We start from the raw sequence: 18,593 nt of genomic DNA on the forward strand, positions 1-18,593 counted from the left end.
GAAGTCTTTGAAGGGATGTTGCTTTATAATAGTGTGAGCATCATTAAAAGGAGATGATTCTCTAGAAATGAGGGTGAGTTGGGAGGTCTGTGTAATAATAGGGTAAAAGAGCCACTCTCTGTGCTGAACATGTATGAGAAGAGTGGCCGTTGGCCTCCCAATTATGAATGGTCATCCAAAGGAGAGAATGTCACTTGAGTGTTCTTTTCATGCTCTCCAGTTCACAGTGTAGTTTTCATCGGATGTTGACTGAGGATGCCCCTTTATCTCGAGGATGTGACATCTTATGATAGAAGGATTTCTCCAGCATATTGGGAATGCTCTTTTCACTTGCTAATATAGATACGTTGGTTCTTGCAGCTGCACAACAGGGCCTGCTTCGGAATCGGTGCAGTGATCTCAAATTACGGAGATCGGTGCACGGGATTCAGCGAGCGATTTCTCAAGCCACGGCATTACTTTTCCAGCTCCCAATGGCAAGCAGCCTCCAAAAGTCTAGCCGACAGCACTTGGCTTGGTCAGAACTACCAGCAAGGCACTTCAGAGGAGTTGGTGATGAAGTCTTTGTATCCCTGAGACTTCAGAACAGGAGGCAAGCTCTATTTTAAGCCCTTGGAGATCTTACTCAAGCAGGGGACACAGCACACAGCAAATTCCTTGTCCTTTACTTGGCAGAAACAGCCACTGCAGGCCAACCCCAGACAGCAAACAGCAAAGGGGCAGCACTCCTCCTCAGTTTTTCCAGCTCTTCTCCTTGGCAAAGGTTCCACTTAATTTCCAGAAGTGATCTTTGAAGTCTATTCTATCCCTGAGACTTCCAACTGAAGGCAAGCTCTTCTTAAAGCCCTTGGAGAAAACTCTAACTGCAGGATGATGAAAGCACAGTCCAGTCCTTTCCTGCCCAAGACAGAAGCAACCACTGCAGGCCAATCCCAACAGCACACAGGCAGTACTCCTCCTTCAGCTTTCCTGGTAGGTTCCTTGGTTCAGCAGTAATCTAAAGTTCAGGGGTCTGGGTCTCTCTTTTTATAGTACAGATTCCTTGGTTCGCTGGTGGCACAGAAGCTCTTTGCCCAGCCAAAACCAGGTCTGTTCTCTCTGCTGCAGCTGCCTGGCAGGAGGTAAAGACAGCATTGTCCCAGGCAGAACAGGCCCATTCAGGTGCAAGGAAACCCCCCCCCCCTACTCTAAATGCAGCCCAGGTCTATTCATTCCAGCCCTGACTCATTCAGGAAAGGCAGGACACATATCAACTCCCCCCGATGGCTGTCCGAGAGAATGCACATCCCCAGCCCCCGTCATTCAAAAGACAGACAGTCAATCCACAAACCAGCAGAGGCACACAAGATGGCTAAGCAAGACAATACCCACTTTCTAAAAGTGGTATTTTCAAACACACAATAAAAAATCATCTTTACTAAAAGATGCATTTTTATATTCCGAGTTAAGGCATATTAAACTCCACCTTTCTATCTTGTCCCAATGGGACCTTCTATTTATAAGATGTTATAAATAAACTCCCATTCTTTCCTATGGGACAGATAGCCTTTCAATAGTGAAAAACGACATTGGCAGTATTTCACTATCAGGACATGCCACACACACCAGGGCATGTCCTACCTTTCCCATACACTGCACACTGCCCACAAGGGTACCTTGGGCCTAGGTTAGAGGTGACTCACATGTACAAAAATGGAAGGTTAAGGCCTGGCAAGCGGGTGCACTTCCAGGTCGACATAGCAATACCACTCACTAATTTCTGCACCTATATTCACTTTTTGGAGAGGTCCTGAAGAAAGACCGGCCATTTTTTCATAGGGCTGAAACATGTCGACCATCTAACATTATTCACAGCTACACATAGTAACTGGAATATACTGTCCACTCTGTATCGTTATTTTAATCATACCCCAGAGCTCCAAGAATAAAAATAAATGGTAGTACACTGGAGGTATTTTTAATAGTAAACTCACGCACATAATCGCACATCACACCACCTCAAAAAACAACCAGCTCCACTGTAAACCAGGTGTCGCAGCACAGCCAGGTAGCATTCGGCTGCCTGGCTGGAACCCAATGATGAAGCATGACACCAACCAGGTTGGTGTGTGAGGGTTTTATTAACAAACCTAAGAGGTGCCACTTTATCACAAACGTCAGACAGTAGGCTACTGCTGGCCGCCTTCCTTTGTTTATCAATACCAAACTGCACTCAGACACTGCAGTGGCAGGTCTGAATTACATTTACAGGCTGCTCATGTGGATGGCACAATCAGTGCTGCAAGTCCACTAGCAGCATTTGGTGTACAGGCCCTGGGAAAATCACAGTGCACTGTACTAGGGACTTAACAGTAAACCACATAAACCAATCATGGAAACACTAATCCATCATACAATTTAGAGGGAGAGCATATGCACGTTAGCACTGATCAGGAGTGGTAAAGAGCCCAGAGTCATAAAACCAACAAAAACAGGGTCCAAAATAGGAGGCCAAAAAGCAAAATGTCTGGGGATAAACCAGCTGGGAAAGCCAGGTCTAACAACATAGTATTTAAAATATACATACAGCATAATAGTAAGACCCTAAAGACTCTGTGCACCTGGAAATGCATTTCCTAGTCGTCTGTGCTGCTAATATGGTGGTGAGATATTGCATTCACAAGGGTTGGTGGGGCCTACAACTCCTCAGAAAGTTAATCTATTACCCAAAATGATCTCACCTAAAGTTTAAAATTGATATTCATATTCCGCCTAATATTTCAATCAATCAACCAAAAAATAACTTTATTTGGTCTGATTAAGACCATAAAAGTGCAAAGAACATAAATAGATACACACAGTACATCAATTAAACAAACCTTCTAATTGATGTATAATCTGTTAATAGCAGTTGAAACAAACAGTTAAAAATGATTAAAAATCCAACAAATGCATATATTAATACAAAAATTAAAAACATCCAGTAATGCAATATATAAACAGTTTAAGAACATCCCAAGTATACCTTCTACATTACAATCTATACACCCATATAAACCTTTTTAGCAGCAACCATAATCCTCCCTATGGCACACAGTATATCTATGGTCCGCATATCAGTTATAAGTTCCATAGCTTGGGGTCGATTTCTAATTTCATATTTTAAAAAGATTGGGCATAAAAACTTTTTCCGCTCAGTTAATACTTTAGGGCAATCCAATAGAATGTGCAATATATTGCTTTTAGTGTTTAGATTACATGTACAATTCCTCTTATCATCAATCACGACCGTTTTTATCTTTTCATTAGCATAATAAGAGTACATTCATATTCTTATTCTTAACACTTCTCTTCTCAGACGGCTATCTGGAATTATATCTACATACGGGTATCCTATTTCCTTTTTCTATGGACCAGACATATAGTGAACTGATTTTTTTCTCCTCAAGGTACTTTTTGTCACTGTTTCAGGATAATTCCCAGCCTATAGCTCTTATCTCACTCTTTGTAGTCTCAATGTGTAGTTCTTCCATTCACAGCTGGATTCTCAACTTGCTACAAACTTTTACCATAGTTTTCTTACTCTCCTCCTTAGCCCATTTTAATTTACTCTGCAGTATTTCCTTTTTACGCCACAAAGAGATCTTTTGCTCTTCCCCCGAGCGTAGGCGCATCCAGTATATTATCAATGCCATACAGGCCATTATATTCAATAAAACCAGTTCCGTCTCTGTTCCCATAGACTGGATCATGGACGATTTAGGTAGTGACAGTCAATGTTTTAGACATTTGCCCTCTTCAATATCTCATCTGTTTTTCCCACTTAGATACAGCAGTTCACTTTCATATTGGAATTGTGGTGGGATCATGACTACAAAGGCTTTCAGAGCGGGTTTTTCTAACATCTCCCCGTAGTCCTTATTACACTTCTTCAAGTCACTAACTGAGGTCATAGCCCGCCCTCTCAATGATTCCAGATAGGCATCCCATTCTGGCCCTGGGAAAATCACAGTGCACAGTGTTCTGGTATCTGTCCAATCTGAAGTATATCCTTAAACATTTGGGAAAATAATTCTGACCACCAATCTGGCAGTGTCTTTATAATTACAGCTAGCAAATTATCTGGTCCCACTGCCCTGGTTAAGGTTGCATTTGCAATGATGCGTCTAATTTTGCTAGTTGTAAATAAGGAACTAATTTCTTTATCATTCCAAGAATTAACCCTCTTTATTACAGATTCTCCCCTTATCCCGTATATCTCTTCCAGTTGCCCCTCCCAAGCCTCTTCTGTCACCGCACAATTCATTGCTCCCTGTAACCTACCAGACCCATCTAGGACTATTTCCAAAACATTTTGGAGTTTTTAGTTTCTATTGCCTCCAGGAGATTACCCCAACATTTCTCTTCATGATTTCCTTTTTAATCTCTAATTAACTTTTTATATTGTTTCTTTATCCTCTGTAGGCTATTATAATTTATCAAATTATACCTTAGTTTAAGGCTTCTTTCCCCTTTTCTGATCTGTGATTTTAGGTTCCGACATTCCTTATTAAACCAGTCATTTCCTTTAATCTGGGCTCTCTGGTTCCTATTACCACTATTTTTCTTCCTTTTTACTTCAATTCATAGACACTGCATAACCTGTCTGATAGCTTTGTCATACCACACTACGTTTTTATCAGGGGTGCAGCTTAACATTTGGCTCTGTTGATATCTGGATAATGAATATGCTACTTACCAGTATGCATCTGTTCTTGGCATGTAGGGCGGCTGACATTCATATCTATAGCATAGATCGCCGCCTAGTGTTGGGTCCGGATGATTGCACATTGTTGTCCTGGAAGAGTCTTCGAAGTATCACGAGATAGGTGGCTCCTCCCCTGGACTACAGTGCTCATGGGCATCGACTCCATCCCCAGATTGTTTTTAGCCATTGTGGCGAAGATTGAGTGTAACTGTGTGAGCGATGGCCATGCTAAGAGTAAGTGTAAATTCTGCAGCCGCTACAGGCGCCGGGGAGGAGGGCGGGCGATATGAATGTCAGCAGCCCTACATGCCAAGAACAGATGCATACTGGTAAGTAGCATATTCAGTTCGAGGCATGTGGGCTGCTGAATTCATATCTATAGCATAGAATACATAGCAGTCCCTCCATTAACGGCGGCCGCCTGTGCCAGCTGCAGACGTTTGAAAAAGTGTCTTAAGAACAGCCTGCCCTACAGCCGCTTGCTGCCTGGAGTGCACATCTACACAGTAGTGTTTAGTAAATGTGTGTGGTGTAGACCATGTGGCTGCTCTACAAATGTCTTTCAAAGGGATATTACCAAGGAAAGCCATGGAGGCCCCCAGCTTACGGGTGGAGTGGGCCTTGGGGGGGATTGTTAAAGTGCGCTTAGCCTTGTGATAGCAATTCCGAATACACTTAACGATCCACCTGGCTATACCTGCTTTGGAAATGGGGTTGCCTTTGTGCTGGGCTGAAAAGGCAACAAAGAGTTGTTGTCTCTTCCTAAATTATTTGGTCCTATCGATGTAATACATCAATGTTCGTTTGACATCAAGAGTGTGGAGCATTCTTTTAGCTACTGTTTCTGGGTTTTGAAAGAACGCGGGCAGTTCAATGGTCTGATTGACATGGAACTGCGAAACCACTTTAGGAAGAAATTTAGGGTTAGTGCGCAGCACCACCTTGTTGGAGTGAATTTGAATGAATGGCTCTTGTACAGTGAGCGCCTGTAGCTCACTAACACGTCGTAGAGACGTAATGGCAATGAGAAAAGCCACTTTCCACGTTAAGAACTGAATCTCACATGAATGTAGAGGCTCAAAAGGTGGGCCCATCAACCTGGTGAGGACCACATTGAGGTTCCATACAGGAGCTGGCGGGGTCCTGGGTGGATGACCCGCTTCAGTCCTTCTAGGAAGGCTTCCATGGCAGGAACCCTGAAAACGGAGAGATGCTGCCTGTTTTGGAGATAAGCCGCTATGGCGGATAAGTGTATCCGAATGGAAGCATATGCTAGATTGCATTTGTAAAGATGTAACAAATAACAGATGATGTTGGGAGTGGATGCATCTAGCGGGTTGATGTTGTGTTCATTACAGTAAACGACAAACCGCTTCCATTTTGCTGCATAGCAAGCTCTGGTGGTGGGCTTTCTTGCCTCCCGTATGATATCCATGCAGTCAGGAGGCAAGTTAAGGTAGCCAAACTGTAAGACTTCAGGAGCCAGATCGCCAGGTTGAGTTGTTGCGGATCTGGGTGCTGAATGTCGCCACGGTTCTGCGTCAAAAGCCGGAGTGTGAGGTGCAGCCTTTGATGCGGTACCACGGAGAGGTCTAGAAACGTGGTGTACCATGGTTGGCGTGCCCACGTTGGAGCAACCAGGATGAGCGTCCTCGAGTGTTGCCTTAGCTTTCGTGCCACCAGCGGTATGAGAGGTGCTGGGGGAAAAGCGTACGCAAATCTGCCTGACCAGTTCATCCATATCGCATTGCCCTGCGACTGTGGGTGAGGGAACCTCGCAGCAAAGCTTTGGCATTTTGCATTTTCCCTTGTGGCAAACAGGTCTATCTCCGGATGACCCCACTGCTGGAAGTACGGACGGAGTACTGATGGATGTATTTCCCATTCGTGCATTTGGTGGCTGTACCTGCTGCGCAGATCCACCATCTGATTGTCCTTGCCCGGGAGGTGTTCCGCCATGAGGAAGATGTTCCTCTGAATGGCCCACTTCCACATGCTCTGAGCCAGATGAGACAACTGTGGAGAGTGTGTACCTCCCTGCTTTTGAATGTAGTACATGGCCGTCATGTTGTCCGTCCGGACCAACACGACCTTGTTGCACAGATGTACTTTGAAGGACTTCAATGCCATGAAGATTGCCATTAGTTCTAGGTAGTTGATGTGCATCTTATTTTGCTGCGTTGTCCATAGTCCCTGCACTGTGTAATGGAGTACATGAGCTCCCCATCCCTGGAGAGATGCGTCCGTCGTCAGGATAATCTGTGGCACAGGCTCCTGGAACGGTCGGCCCTTGCAAAGGTTGTGTGGATTCCAGCAATGCAGAGAGTTGTATGCCCGACCGGTCACCAACACTAGGTCGTTCAACTGTCCTTGAGCCTGCGTCCACTGATGAGCTAAGCATTCTTGGAGCGGACGCATATGTAGCCTCGCGTGCGGGACTATGAAGATGCAGGAGGCCATCATGCCTATCAACTGCATGAACACTCTTGCTGGAAGCGAGTGTTGTGGTCTGAACTTCTGGATCAGCGACTGAATGCTGCCGATCCTCACAGAATTTGGCTGAGCCGTGGCTACCAGAGTATCGATCGTCGCACCCAGATATTGCCGCACATGGGCTGGCTGAAGGTGCGACTTGGGATAATTGAGTGAAAATCCCAGATCGTGAAGAAGGTGAATGGTGTGGGACATGTTGGCGGCGCACTCCTGGGCCGACTTTGCCTGGACAAGCCAGTCGTCCAGATAAGGGTAAACGTGAACGTTCTGCCTCCTGAGGTGCGCAGCTACTGGCGCCAGACATTTCGTGAACACCCTGGGCGCCGTGGTCACCCCGAAAGGTAGGACCTTGAACTGATAATGCCGACCCTGAATAGTGAACCTGAGGTATTTTCTGTGTGATGGATGCAGTGGAATGTGGAAATAGGCATCCCTGAGATCCATGGTTGCGAGGAAGTCTCCCTGATTGAGCAACGGGAGAACCTGCTGCAGTGTGAGCATATGGAAGTGTTCTGATAGAATGTACTGATTCAGGGGTCTGAGGTCCAGTATGGGCCTTAGGGACCCGTCCTTTTTTGGGATTAAGAAGTACAGGGAGTACACTCCCGTGCCTTCTTCCTCCACTGGTACGAGCTCGATTGCCCCTTTTTGCAGCATGACGAGTACCTCCTGCTGCAATAAGTGCAAATGCTCTGTGGACATAGGACGGTGCTTTGGTGGCATGTTGGGTGGTGGAGTGGATGTTAACTCCAGACAATAACCGAACTGGATACGTTTCCTGACCCACCTGTCTGTGGTGATGGATTTCCAGACTGGCAGGAACTGCTGGAGTCTCCCCCCGACAGGTGTAGTATGGTCGGGGGGCAGTGACAGGGCGTCACTGTTTGTTGGTGGCAGAGGAGCGGGAGTTGTTGTTTCCACGACCTCGGCCCTTGGTGCTGTTGCCCCGATAGCCGCCTCTACTCTGCTTGGTGTACGAGGACTGTGCCCCACCTTTATTGTATTGCGTTTGCTGGGACATTTGGCCTCTGGAAACACCTCTACTGCCTGAGCGACGAAAAGTGCTGCCCCGAAACTGCTGGGACTGGAGAGCCCCCATGGATTTTGCAGTCTCGGTATCCTTTTTTATCTTTTCTAAGGTGGTATCCACTTCAGGACCAAATAACCTATCTGGGTTTACTGGCTGATTGAGGATGGTGGTCTGTATCTCCGGCTTGAATCCGGAGATTCTGAGCCAGGCCTGGCGTCTTAACATGACACTGGTGTTAATGGCTCTGGCCGCGGTGTCCGCCACGTCCAGTGCACACTTAATCGAAGCGTTGGAGATAAGCTTCCCTTCCTGAATAAGCATCTCCGCTGCCTCCTTATACTGATCTGGAAGATGTTGCAACAGGGTCTCTAGTGTGTTATAGTGTGCCCTGTCATATCTGGCCAGTAGCGCTTGAGTGTTAGAGATACGCCAGACATTGGCCGCTTAAGCCGCCACCCTCTTCCCTGATGCCTCCAGCACTTTTGATTCCTTGTCGGGGGGAGGAGCATCACCAGTGGTCTGCGAGTTCGCCCTCTTCCGGGCATTAGAAACGACCAGAGAGTCCAACGGCAACTGGCCCTTGATGTAGGTGGGGTCGCCAGGTGCCGGCCTATATTTCTTTTCAATCCTAGGGTTGGCCACCCTGGCCCGTGTGGGTTCCTTAAAAATGTCCGTAGCATGTTTGAGAACCCCTTTCAGCATGGGGAGTGTTTTGACAGTCTTTTCTGCCGTGGAAAAGGTATCAAAGAGGAAGTCCACTTCGATAGGGTCAGCATGCAGCTGGACGTTGTGGTTTTTAGCCGCCCTTTCAATTAGAGCATTAAATGCCGCCGAATCCTCAGTAGGAGAGGTCTTGACATTGTACACCTGAGGGTCCTGGGCATTTTGCGGATCCCCTGGGTCCCCCGCATCTGCCCATGAGTCTTGGTGATCCTCAGGATCTGTGTTGGCAGTAAAGTTATACTCCTCGTCCTCATCTTCTCCACCCTCCACATCAGAATAAGTGGGTGAGGGTGTGGTCACTCGTGGAGTCCGAGGAACAAGAGTCTCCACCAGAACAGGGGAGTCCACAGCAGGCTTTTTGCGCTTTAAAGGAATGGTGTAGGACTCCAAAGGCTGGGTTGCCGTGATTTTCCTCTTGTAGAGGGTCAGTTTCCCGGTGTCGGCGTCAATAAAGTGTTCCGACTGCTCCTCCACCGAGGGCTGTCGAGGTTTCAAGCACCCAAGCGGTTGAGAAGTCTTCGACGCTGAAGACACTTGGACGGGCGCTTCGGTGACCGACCATGGTGCGAAAGCCTTTGGTGCCACCTTCGGCGGCAACATAAACAGGAGTGGCGTCGAAGACTTTGGCATCATGGCAGCCGGCCTCGCGGTGGAAGCATCCTTTGGTGCAGCCGCGGAAGCCTTGTCCCTGATGCGTTGTAGAGAGTCCGACACCTGCTTCGTAAAGGAAGCGGACGGTTTCGTCGACCCGACAGACGTCTTCGGACCACCTGCGAGTGAAGACTCGAGCGTTGATGCCTTGTCCTTATCCGGCCGAGGCACAGGATCGGCCCTCTTCGGCACACCGTGCCCTCCTTCGGCGGCGACGGCCTTCGGCGCCGACTTAGTTTTGTCGGAGGACTTGAGCACTGGGTGCGGGGCCCCAGTCTTTGGATCGACGCCTTTGGCAAATTTTGGCTCGACGCTCTTAACCGACTTCGACTCGGCGCCCTTGACCGACTTTGGCTCGGCGCCCTTGGTCGACTTCCCCGGGTCGACGCCCTTCTTTGGTTTCGGCTGCCCCGACGTTTTTAAAGACGAGGAGACGGCCGTAGGGACAGACGTCTTCTGTTTCGATGGCGTCACTTTCGTTTTCATCGACATCGAAGGTTTCGGTTTCGTTTTGGCCAAGGCAGGCTCCGCAGAAATGTCCGTAGCCGGGCCCGTAGGCGAGGCCGTGGATTCGTGTGGAAGGTCTTGGGTAAGGCCGCGTGGCGATCCCTCGACCTGAGCCTTAGTAAATGTTCGTTCGGGGCTTAGCTCTTCACACAAGCTATCTCCTGTGGCCCCGTAGGCCTCATTGTCGTCTCCTACCTCGTCGACGACTTCATCCTCGACCACTTCGACGTCCTCGTCGTAGTCGTCCTCCGCTGGAGGGGAAATCTGCATATGAACCTCTTGTTCGTTTGCTTCTTCTCTGTCGAAGATGTCCACCGGTGCCGGGGCCGATTGCCGGGCCTCCTGGCGCGCCACGCGCCGAAGTCGAATCGTTATCTTCGATCGAAACCTGGAACAAGCCATACAGTTGGCTTCATCGTGGTCCGGCGACAGGCACTTGTTGCACACCGGGTGGACGTCGATGTGTGGGTACTTGGATCCGCACACGGGACATTTCTTGAACGGACTCCATTCCATGATGTGTCGTCGAAAGTCTTGCTGCGTCGACTGGGCCTCGAGCACCGAAGAGTCACGCGACTCCTCTGGACGTCCGACTCGGTAACTGAGCCGGAACAGAGCAGGGCACCGAGCGCAAAACAATACCGACGGTATAAGAAAGGCCTTGGGGCCTTAAGAAAAGTCTATATCGATTCCGAACTGGAGATGTCGAATATACATCCGAACCCAATGGCGGAAAAAAACAATCCGGGGATGGAGTCGATGCCCATGCGCACTGTAGTCCAGGGGAGGAGCCACCTATCTCGTGATACTTCAAAGACTCTTCCAGGACAACAATGTGCAATCATCCGGACCCAACACTAGGCGGCGATCTATGCTATAGATATGAATTCAGCAGCCCACATGCCTCGAACTTTTTCCATACTCTCTTCTGACATTCTCGCTGTGAGGCATCTCAGGTAATCCATTTGAACAAGAAGCACTTTTTCTCTTGGTCTCTTTTCCTCCCATTCTAGCTCGAGTTTTCGGGGGAAGTGATTACTTCCCTCAACGTGGGACACCTCAAACCTTTTTAATGTATCAAAATTCCAGGCATGCATGAAGATATAATCTATTGGGCAGGGTTGTTGTCCCCTCTTTATTTTCGCCTAGCCGGACAGCCTGCCTATAACCTACCATTCAAAACAGACTGCCCCCTTGGATCACAAATACTTGCCTGAAGCCATATCTTTTATAGACAATTTAACATTAGAGAATCTGGTATCATCCATCTCAAATGCAATCAGTGTCTCTTTATTTCATAGGTCGACCCTATGCAGGTCCAATTTAAGGTTGTAATCCCCCAACAGAATAAACAGCTCGCGGGGGTGTAGGTCACTAAGTCCCTCTATATCCTCCTTGAATTTCCTAACTTAACCATATATCCTTCTCCCCCTCCCCCCTGCATATACACATTGACTATAGTCATGCAATCACATTTTGGGCCTGGGTCCAGGAGTTGCACTCTACATGCCACCAGCCAGCTACATTTCACATTCTGTGCTATTACGTTCTTTGTTATTTTGGTGGATGTCAGGATTATTTGTCCACCAGATGGGCGCCCCCTTTTGGCTCATCCAAGCCAATCTATTTATCTTAACAAACCCATCAATCCGGGGGTTCTCGCCACACAGCCACATTTCTGGTAGGCAAACAATTTGGTACAATTCTATGTAGCTCCTCAAACTTTCTGATTTTGTCATTTTCCTGTAGCCCTTAATATTCCACGTTAATTCCCCAAGGCTGTGTGGCCTCCCAGTATCCTAGTCTATCTCATTCAACCACCCATCCTCTGCATAATCAGGCGGTGCTAGGGCTCTATATCTGTTTTCAAGGATTGGCCCACCCTTTTGTTTAATCAATCAATTTGTTACACTGATTTCGAGGCTTTCCATCTCTCTGTATTCCTGTTCTATTAACTTAACCTGACTAGACCTAATATTTCACAGTCACTTTTACATGTGCATATTTAAGTACTGGGGGCTATGTTGTCTTCCCTTAAAGACGCTTAGACATTTGATTGTGGAAAGTGTTCTTGGCATCGCCTATGAAAAGCCCTGCAAAGGAGCCCTTAAATCACATTTTATAAGAATTCATATACAATTTGGCTTGAAGCCGGAAAGACCTTAAAACTTTACTTGTGGTAGAACACACAATACCTGTAATAAGTTATGAAAGTTAAGTTCTGACATTATAATGCCTGCTGCCTTAGTCATTATCCAAGATGAAAGGCAGATCACGCAGCATAATTACAACTGCACTGCAAACAACAAACATGAAAACTGACTTTCTGTTCTGCTGATGTATTTTTCTAAAATGAGCAGTGAACAGCAGAAAAGAGTTATTCATTAGAACATGGTTATTTTTTTGCATGCTCTGGGTATTTACAGAAAAGATAGAATCTTTTTTACATCTTTCTATACATTCTGAGCTATAATTTCTTTTAATTGACTTACAAAAAATATTATAATCAGTGTAATGTAACACATTACTAACTGCCTTTTGGTATATTTAATTTTGCACTACACATTTTTATTTTGTTGCACATATTTGAAAACATACCATCTCTTTCATATGAAATAAGAAGATACCAAGGATTTAATAAGTTTGTGAGAAGGGTGATGGCATGACCATGTATTAAAGAATTAAATACCATCTGCCATAACATAAAAGGACATTGCAAACTACTTCAAGGTTTCAGGAGAACATAAAGTAACTTGGCCTTACATCTCGTTCCGCCATATGGTCATGGAACTCCATGGAACAGATAGTAGTACTTTATCACAAATATAATGGTCTTTAAAAAATAAGTACATTCCATCCTCACGTTCCAATCCCCCCATTCTCGTTATTAGTAACCGATTTTGTGCTTCTCCTCGCAAAAGCATCATTACCATTTTCCCAGGAAACTGATGATCAATCCCTTATTTGCCTTCAACAAAACTTTATTTGCCACCCTTAGCTTATCAATGATTTTGTCTGTGATCGAAGATTGTGCATGATGGTTCACAAAGTAGGCTCTCTGAAGTTCATGGAAATTTTCTTTCAAGGTCTAATGCTTCTGTTTCTCATCTTTCATTTGATATGAAGTTTATCTTATAAAAATTATTCGAATTTCTGCTTACCTCGAGCCCCACAATTCATTTATAAAATAGAGCTGTCAGTGCCGATCTCAATGAACTCGACTAGCCTATCCGGCTTATAGCTTGTAAACGAAAAGCCTTGTAGGAGAGATCTTCTCAAGGTCAGCAGCATTAGTTGACCGTTTCTATTTATGATCATAAACAATTTATATCTATGGTTTATATTTAAGTAAGCAAATATATGAAGGCTTATTAGGGTTTGTTGGCACCAACTCTATATATGGATACATACAGAGATCAAAACTGAGCCTTGCAGTTTTGTAATTGTGATCTAACATTGACCAAATGCCCTGCTGGGTAAGCTACAACCCTTAAAACCTTTATGAAGGGGTTAATACAAAATATTACAGCAACTCCCCTGTGCACCCTGCAAGATAACCCAAAATCTCTTGGATCCCTAGTTGTGTAAGGTGCTCACCAGGAAAACTCCTTGGTCGGACCACATTCAGGCACAGCACAGCCCTTACACGTGCACTCAGTTAACCGGTAATTATAAGGGCGAATCCTAGTGCATAGTGAGGGAGTACTTCGTTGCTTCCCTCTCAGTAACTGGACATAAGCCACTAAAAATATCGTACGTCGACTACAGTGATATGACAGGAGTGCAATGCCTGGAAAGTCCACATAGTGTGGAGCCATCCTGACATCAAGTTAAGGCACAAAACCCGGTAATATTCTCATATTCTGAGGTGAACATTTAAAATAACATTGTATGCACCATTTTGTCTGTATGCCATAATGAGAGTTTCTTGGGAAAAAACTAGAATTTTCAGAGCATACAAAGGATACCACCAAGCTGAATTATTAAATAATCTGCGGTTGCAGTGGTAATCAGGAAACCTATGGCTCTTTAAACAAAAATACGACATGTTAAACACTTTACAAAAACTGCAATCAAGTACTGATACGAATGTCACCCATATTGCACTTCATAACATCTCAATTGATAACACCTAGAGCACAAGTGTGGGGCGTAAGTAGCATACTTTAGGACAACTGGAAAAACGTAGGCTTCTAATGCAAAAACATATGAAAATGTAAGGCAATACCATATTTTTGACCTCAAGATAATGACAACCTAGCAATAGAGGAGTTTGTACAAAATGATATTCTGCAGTTCTTTCCTCACCATCAGACAATTCCATATTGCACATATTAATAAGCGATTTGTCTCTTGTCGAAGACACCAGGAGAACATTGCAACCTAATATAGTTGGCACTGCACTTGACGAGGACATCCATTGACGAAGCAACCAACATTCTGGATGAGGTCATTTATGAAGAACATTTAAAACGTGATGCTAATGTAGCCACTCAGTCACTTTTACCGGGGCCGGACTGGGAACCCAAAGCAGCCCTGGTGAAGTTTTATCAGACCTGCACCCATTCAGTGCATAGCGATTGAGCGCAGTGAGCGAGTCAGACCACTACAAGCGGGCTTGGAGACTTTCTCCACTAAAAAAATGTGAAAAAAATGGTGCATACATTTTTCGTTATATATTCAATTGTTTTAGTTTTTAATGTATGGCAAATGATGACCTTACAGTGCACCAGGATACAACATTTGTTATTGGGGCTCTTCAGTGATTCCCTATTTCTATCACCCTCCAACAGAGCCTCTCATTCTCGAGACCCCCCTCTATTTTTTTTATAGTACCTCTCATAGGAGTGTAGGGTGTCAGATAATTTAACGTCACAGACACATACAGAGACAATGAATCAAATGTGTGTAAATCAATGTATAGAAAATGCTACATATGAAAAAGGGGACGACAAGGTGCAGGATTCACATGCCATCCATTCTGGGAGGCATTTTTTAAGAGTGCTTGATCTGGGGAAGCACAGACTCGGGATTTAGAACATAACACAGTGGTTACTTACTAATATGAATTTATTTCTGCCCAAACAAACCCTTTTAAGCAAAATTAGGATGATGAAAGAATTTCACACAAAAAACATAACTTTCTAACCTAAATTACGATTGTAGCTTGAGAACTGCACAGTAACAAAAGGATCTCTGTGACAAAAGCAGTAACCCATTGAGCTATCCACATAAAATACTGTTCTGTGATTTTCATAGTAGACGCTATTTCCCTCTGTGCTACTTTAGATGAGCCAACACTGCCACTAGACAAAACGCCCCTCTCTTATCTTGGCAAATGTATTGTTGCCTGAAAAGTGCTGGATATACATGCACCTCTGCAGTGCTTTTAAAACTGCTGCACTGCTACAAACCCAGCCCCCAGTTACAAAAGCAGCCCCCCAACCTTTCAGCCTCCCTGGGGTAAATGCCCGATGTCCAGTACGACCACTCCGATCTGGACTTTTACCCAAGATTAAACCTGAAATAACACATCCCAAAATCAACTCCTTTGTACATCAAGCCTCACCTGCTTACCCTATTCTATCATTTATGACTAGGATGTGTAAAAACATAAAACACTAAGGGAAAAAGCCCTACATTGTCAGTCTTTAACACCTGAAGTGCACCTTGAAGCAATTAGCACTCATTTAGTTGCCATTAACAAAAAATTTAATCACAGCTGTCTATAATTCGCTGCAATTGCTCTCCTATAATTGATAAACTGAACCACTTGCAAAGGTGTGAGCATACACTTCAACACCTTTAGTGAATGAATTATTCATAGCTAATCTTTCTCAGGCATTATTATTTTTATCCAGTTTAGCTAGAAACAACTTTTTTTGTGAAATCTGAAAATATTACAGCTTACACGGGAAATTTCGTGAGTATTTTAGAAAATCAATAAGTATGTAGTAAATGCTACAGTCTTACAGAATTCCCTGGCCCTTTTCATTGCTCATTGTTTTACTATTTTACTATCTTGCTCCAGCCTAAAGGTTTTGAATTTCGTTGCCTAAAGTTTGGTCTACGGTCTCTACAGAGTGCAAATACACACTCTAAGGTTTTTTAACCAGACTTCAGCGTTTTTTTTCTGTTGTTACTAAATGACTCCGAGATCTCTGTTCAAGGTATTAATACCTGCAGTACGGGGAGGCAGAAGGAAGGTACATTTTTCGCCAAATAGAAGCTTGATATTAATGTCACAGTCATAAGCAGGAATAAGGCAAATAAAACTTTCAGACATGTCAAGTGAACATTTTTACTGCTGATGTAAATTTTATTCAGAAAAAAAAGATCTCAACGTAGACTTTATAGAACCATATGTTTCCAGCTAAATATTTGCTATTCATACCTAGGCCCACATTCCATAGATAACATGCGTTATTTCGTATTGGGTTGTCAATAAAATGATGGAAATGTAAAGCTGGACATCCTTACAGAAGTATTTGTACAACCATGAACTCAGACCTTATGAGTCATACTTTATTATTGCGTCCTATTATGTGTACTGCGAGAAATAATTTTTTTAAACCACTTTTATCTGAAGGGTCAGGCAAACACAGAATTTCCTTTTTGCTTTGGCTTCAGAGTAAGTGGCCATAGGGACTGCTAGGGAGTGTGCAACTTTGTAAACTGAAGCCAACGTTATAAAAAACTTTAACCATCTCACCTGCCTCATTTAAAAAAAGAATATAAAAAAAGAAATACTGTAAATAAAAAAATGCAAAAACAGATGCACAGAAAGAAGGGCTTTCGGCCAGCCTTCAACCATAGGTCCGTTCACTCATCATTCACATTTTCTTTCCACCAATCACAGCACAAAGATGTTTTTTATCGTCCTTGAGTGTGCAAAAGTTATATTTGGGTTACAATAATTCAAAATTAATAGTATCTCTTTTTCTTGTATTGTATTGTAGAATTTATATAACACTTCTTCACATTGGTAGAATGCCATGCTGTGCAGAGTGTGTGGTTGGGAGAGCGCTGTCTTAGTATGTAGGGTATGTGGGAAGTGTTTCCATGTTCGGAGTCATGGCCACCAAAGTGTGATCAACGTTTAATGGCACGCAGCCCTTTGCAGTGTAATGATTGAAAAAAGTGTGTAGTACAGATGTGGGATTTACATTTCGAGATATATACTGGCAGCATAACTTAGGTCTTATGTTCCAACTGTGGCATTTGCAGATATTATAAGGGAGATGCCGGCCTTTTATCAGTATTGGCTGCTTCATTAAGGCTGACCACACTACTATCTTATGAGGCAGGACAGGTATTAAGGGGAGGGAAGAGAGCATCAAAGATCTGTTTGGATGGACTGAAATATGGTGTTGCTATGTGATCAGCACGGTAGCGAGATAAGTGAAGGTCAGAGTATATAGATAGCAGGACCTCCAATGTCATACTCACTTAGAGTCCTCTGTTGGACAGAATTGTCCGACAGATCTTTCTATATCATGTCTAGTTTGTAGTCTACCTATTCATGCTATAGGGTGGTTTGTTGTAGAGGTGTGAGATAGGCATAAGCTCGTAGGGCTGTTCTAAAGCAATTGCATCTCATGTCTTTCTGTACTTAAATGGGATTGGTGTTTATCACATAGCCTGTCTTAGTTACAAGTGGCTTTGAGGCCACTTGAGATTGAGGAGAGACAGTGGTGGCTCCTCTGTTAAGGCGGAGGAGTGTCACCCCACTACCGCTGTGCAGCAGTAAAAGGAAGGAAAAATAAAATGTTAATAAAACAAGGTTATTATCATTTTATTCTTCCCTGCTGCGGCAGCGTAAGGGCGGGGCTGCTCTGCTGACAGAGCAGGGGAGGAGTGGTGGGCACACTAAAGTGCGCATGATGCTTTGACCAGCCCTCTCGGGATGGCCAAACAGTCATGCGCACTTTAGCATGTTCTCCTTGCAGGCTCTATTTGCATGGAGAACATATCCAGACCCAGTCCCCGTCTGAGCGATGATTTCAGCGGTCAGATTAATCATAGCACTGCATTGCAGCTTTGTGATTGGTTTGGGGAGTCAATCACTGCGCTGCATTGCAGCATTGTGATTGGCTCAGGGGAGCCTTGCTGCTTCCTGTTTGGCAGAGAAGAGACGACGTGGGTCAGAGCAGCGAGGAGGTAAGTGGATTTGTCTTTTCTTTTACAATGATACCTCCTTACCCCCTCGGCCCGCCCCACCACCCGAGATCCATGCTGAAAAGAGAAGAAAGCTAGAAGAGGGTTATGTGTCCTGGATGATCAATCCATTTTGAGACAGGGTTGGTTGAAGACTGTAGGCATTAGCAGTTATATCTGGTGGATTATGATGTTCAACCGCGTTGGATTGGCAATTAGGATCGGCTATATTGGGAACAGTCAGTATGCTGCAGACCCTGGTAGGTAGCGAGTCCAGAATTTTGCTGCTTGGACCAAAACGCTCCT

General features: G+C 44.8%; 1 protein-coding gene across 1 annotated transcript in view; it reads right to left on the minus strand.

Moving 5' to 3' along the window:
• Positions 1 to 18,593, minus strand: part of LOC144762794 (CD109 antigen-like) — a 771,981-nt gene that overhangs the window by 99,742 nt on the left and 653,646 nt on the right. The gene's annotated exons all lie outside the window — the stretch shown is intronic.

Source organism: Lissotriton helveticus, chromosome 6 (genome assembly GCF_964261635.1).
Source record: "Lissotriton helveticus chromosome 6, aLisHel1.1, whole genome shotgun sequence".
Classification (NCBI taxonomy): domain Eukaryota; kingdom Metazoa; phylum Chordata; class Amphibia; order Caudata; family Salamandridae; genus Lissotriton; species Lissotriton helveticus.